Source organism: Sapajus apella, unplaced genomic scaffold (assembly GCF_009761245.1).
Source record: "Sapajus apella isolate SASKATOON/1434 unplaced genomic scaffold, GSC_monkey_1.0 scaffold21, whole genome shotgun sequence".
Taxonomy (NCBI): domain Eukaryota; kingdom Metazoa; phylum Chordata; class Mammalia; order Primates; family Cebidae; genus Sapajus; species Sapajus apella.
In genome coordinates this window covers 13,383,639-13,388,201 of record NW_022436961.1, presented here as the reverse complement: position 1 = coordinate 13,388,201, position 4,563 = coordinate 13,383,639, and the positions used below count along the sequence as shown (strand labels likewise).

At 42.3% G+C, this 4,563-nt stretch overlaps 1 non-coding gene across 1 annotated transcript; it reads left to right on the top strand.

The window, feature by feature from the left end:
- The first annotated feature begins 4,239 nt into the window (after window positions 1–4,239).
- LOC116558549 lies at window positions 4,240–4,346 on the top strand. The gene has a single exon (XR_004272056.1). It is a non-coding gene; the product is annotated as a U6 spliceosomal RNA (small nuclear RNA).
- The last annotated feature ends 217 nt before the right edge of the window (window positions 4,347–4,563 follow it).

The window sequence follows — 4,563 nt, the reverse complement described above, 5'->3', positions numbered from 1 at the left end:
ATAGCTCATTGTTGTCTCAAGCCACAGTGTTGTGAAGTAGTTATTATGCAACGATGGCAAACCAATATACTTGGAAAAATAAGGCATTTGCACAAAAGCCTTATGTAGCATTATAAGTTAAACTGTGCCCCTCGAAATTGATATGATGAAGCCCTAACCCCCTGAAAAAGATTCTCTGTTGACCAAAACTTAGCCAAGCTTTTAAACTTATCTACTAAGTTCACCAGTGGCACTCCCCTGTAAAGCCCAGTTTTAGCAAAGAATCCTGCTAAATCTGTGTGTTAGTCCATCCTCACACCACTATTAAGAACTCCCTGAAACTGTGTAATTTATAAAGAAAAGAGGTTTAGTTAACTCACAGTTCCACATGGCTGGGGAGGCCTCAGGAAACTTACATTCATGGCAGAAGACAAAGGGGAAACAAGGTACCTCCTTCACAAGGCAGCAGGAAGAAGAAGTGCCAAGCAAAGTGGGAAAAGCCCTTATCAAACCATCAGATCTCGTGAGAACTCACTCACTATCACGAGAACAGCATGAGGGAAACCCTCCCCCATGATTCAATTACCTACACCTGGTCTCTCCCTTGACCTACGGAGATTATCGGGATTACAATTCAAGATGAGATCTGGGTGGGGACAGAAAGCCTAACCACATCAGTCAGTTTAGCAAGAACCCCCCATCCTCAACATCAGATCGTTCGTGACATCTAATCAGGTTCCTCATCCCCCAGGTGATATGTGATGATCCTGGCTCGCCTTCAGCTAGAATCTTGTTAAGTGGGTTTAGCCACAATCCCACTTACCTCTGATGTTTTCTTTTAGTAATTTCCCATCCACCAACACCCACCCTGCTCCTTGACTATAAAGTTCCACTTGCCCATGCTGTATTCAAAGTTGATCCCAATCTCTCTCCTTCATTGCAAGATCCATTGCAGTGGTCTCTATAGCCATCTCAATGGCCCTGAATAAAGTCTTCCTTATCATGCTTTAACAAATATTATTGAATAATTTCTTCTTTAACACCCCAATGTGACTATGTTTGGAGACAGGGCCTTTAAGGAGGTAACTGAAGTTAAATGAGATTGGTTTTAAGATGGAATCCTAATTCAATAGGACTGTGTCCTTATAAGTAGAGGAAGAAATTGCCCTCTCAACAAGAACACATGTGGAAGGGCCATAAGGACACTGCAGAAGGCAGCCAACCTAGAGACGAGGACAGCAGTCATAGCAGAAGCATTTGTTGAATGCATATCATTGGTCAGGCACCATGCTAAGGATTTTACACTTATCAGTCTCTCTTGTCTTAGTGAAAGTCCTCCCTCTCCCTGATATCAACGTCTCCCTTCCTGTTCTTGGGGGCAGAATGTGTCACCTTCATTTCCAAATAGGTGTTTCTCGGTTGTGAACCAAGGGGCCTAAAGTGAACAAGATATAGGTGTGGGGGGCAGATTGGGAAACGTGCTGTGTGCTTTGTCCCCTCCTGACCCCAGAGTATCATACTAATGTTAATAGCAGCCTGGAATAGACGGGGATAGGAAATGAAATGCTAGAAAGAAAATGAATATTAGTATTTTGTGAGGATGCTGATGGGAGTATGGATGAGATCAATGATATTAGAAGCCTAACACAGGGTCTCTCACACCGCATATATCCAGTAGACATTTATATCCAATAAACATTGGTTACATGCATGCATGAATATTTTTTTTTTAATTTTCCAACATAAGCTGATATTCTCCCTACTTGCTACAGAGTCAGAGCTACTAGCACAAAAATTTTAGTACTGTAGCCCAGAGGTAGTATTTACTCAAGGAATTTTAATTTTTAAAGCTATTTAAATAGTATGTTTTAATATTAAAAATAGCCATATAACTATTTCCATTATATATTTCTGACTTAGTAAATTGAAATTGGTAAATACTGGTTTTAGCTACCTATGTTTGGTATTAACAGCATCTGCTATGTACTAAGGCTCAATCAGGCCAATTATTTTTTTTTCCCCAGAGAACTCCCATGGACTAATTCATAGATCCTGAGTAGAACAATTACAGGGTTGTCCTCTTGACTCTTGACTAAACTGGGGCTTAGAGAAGACTACCAGCAGGTGATCACCATGTTTCATTGATAGTTCAAGGAAACTTCATGTCCAACAGGAAGCCTTGAGGCACTGCCACCTATACAAGCTTTTTCCGTGGGCTCAGGGCCTGGGATGATTTTCAGGTGAGCTCCTGGAGGGTCCTAGCTCACCACTAGCCAAATCTATCCTAAGCAGACAGACCTTTCTCTATTTAACTCAGAGAAATAACCACACTCAGAAATGCTAGGAAAAAATGTACTATTTGTAGAAAACTATTTACTCAAAGGGCTTAACCCCTTCCACGGAAGCCCTGAAGGTATAATGTTGCAGCAGGTCATCCCCCATTGGAGCTTTTTTTTTTCTCAGCTCACTGCAACCTCCGCTTCCCAGGCTCAAGTGATTCTCCTGCCTCAGCCTCCCGAGTAGCTGGGATTAGAGGCATCCACCACCACACCTGGCTAATTTTTATATCTTTAGTAGAGGCAAGGGTTTCACCATGTTAGCCAGGCTAGACTCGAACTCCTGACCTCAGGTGATCCGCCCACCTCAGCCTCCGAAAGTGCTGGGATTACAGGTTTGAGCCACCTCACCCAGCCGGAGCATTTTTTGTAATAACAAACCAAGCTGTGTGCAGTGGCTCATGCCTGTAATCCCAGTGCTTTGGGAAGCTGAGGCAGGAGGATCACTTGAGACCAGATGTTTGAGATCAGCCTGGGCAACATAATAAAACCCGATCTCAACAAATATTTAAAAATTAGCTGGGTGCAGTGGCCTGTGTCTGTAGTCTCAGCTACTAGGGAAACAGGGTGAGAAGATCATTTGAGCCCAGAAGTCCCAGGGTGCAGTGAGTCATGAACTCAACATTGCACTCTGGCCTGGGTGACAAAGCAGGACCTTGTCTCAAAAAAAAAAAAAAAAAAAAGAAAGAAAGAAAAGAAAAGAAAAGAAGGAAGGAAGGAAGGAAGGAAGGAAGGAAGGAAAGAAAGAAAGAAACAAGAAAACATTGTTTGAATAAACTATTTGAATAAACTATGATGCAGCCATATAAAATAATTGAAAGAAAATGTTTGAAAGAATAAGTTTGGTCCATATGCAATGATATGGGAATGTCTACAAAATATAAAATTAAACAGAAATACAGAAAAGACAAGGTGTAGAAGGGTTAATATTGATCCTGTATTTCTTCAAAGGATAAACATTGACAATGGTGAACTATTTGAATAGTGATATAATCTTTGTTCTTGATATTTCCTGTTTCTCTATGACCTTTCTGCCATTCCAGCAGCAGTCAGAATATTCTACCTGCACTGCCTCAGAGAAACACTGCACAGAGAACAAAGATGTCAATTCCTGGCTTTGGAATTTTTAAACAGGCTATTGATTCTGCTGCCATAATAGCTTTGAGAGGTTTGAAAGCTAATGCTTTTGAGTTATAAGACTCAAAAGCCAGTTATAAGACTGACTTTCAAAACGCACGTCATTTATGCCACAAGCCATCACGTTGGAAGAATGTGTGCTCAGTTGGACCCATTTTTGCTCACTCTCAGACTAAAAGAGCTTCCATGGACCAGGAAAGGGAAGTGAGTTAACTGCAACTGGGTCCCTAAGAAAGGACCCTTTCCAACCAGCACCAGGGAATGATATGGTAGAAACCCCAGACACACTGGGAGATCCGAGAGGAGAGAAGATATGGCCTCACTACAGGGAGGTGGCAAACATTCCAGAGTTCCTCATGTGCTGCAGGACATGGCAGCAGAAGAGCAGAGACAACCAAGTAGTGTGGCCCTGAGACATCGTACATTTGCCCTGTGCAACACCCACTCAGGAATGGGGAGAATCATTTCTGAGGCACCCAGAAGGGTCCCAGAAATAACTGAGAAGCCAGATCTCAGAGTCCTTGAAACCAGAATAAGAAAATCTGCAACAGCTGTCCACATGGGCCACTGGCTGGATACTGAATGGGGCAAGAGCCCCAAAACGCTGGGTGGCAATTGACACCAAGGAGCTCCTACACCTCATCCACTTTACACCTCGCACCCCATCACCCTCTATCCATCACCCCTCAAAGCTCAATCACGACTCCAGGAAAGGGCGGGGGTAAACCCTGAAATGTCTGTACTTAAGTTCACACCTCCCAATGGCAGCTTGAAAACAGAAGTAATTGTACTCGCTTCAGCAGCACATATACTAAAATTGTAACAATAGGGAGAAGATTAGCATGGCCCCTGTACAAGGGTGACATGCAAATTCGTGAAGCATTCTATATTTTTACAAGAGAAAAACAATCTCATCAAAAAGTGGGCAAAGGATATGAACAGACACTTTTCAAAAGAAGACATTTATGCAGCCAACGAACATATGAAAAAGCTTATCATCACTGATCGTTAGAGAAATGCAAATCAAAACCACATTGAGATATCATCTCATACCAGTTAGAATGGCATTCATTAAAAAATCTGGAAACAACAGATGCTGGAGAAGATGTGG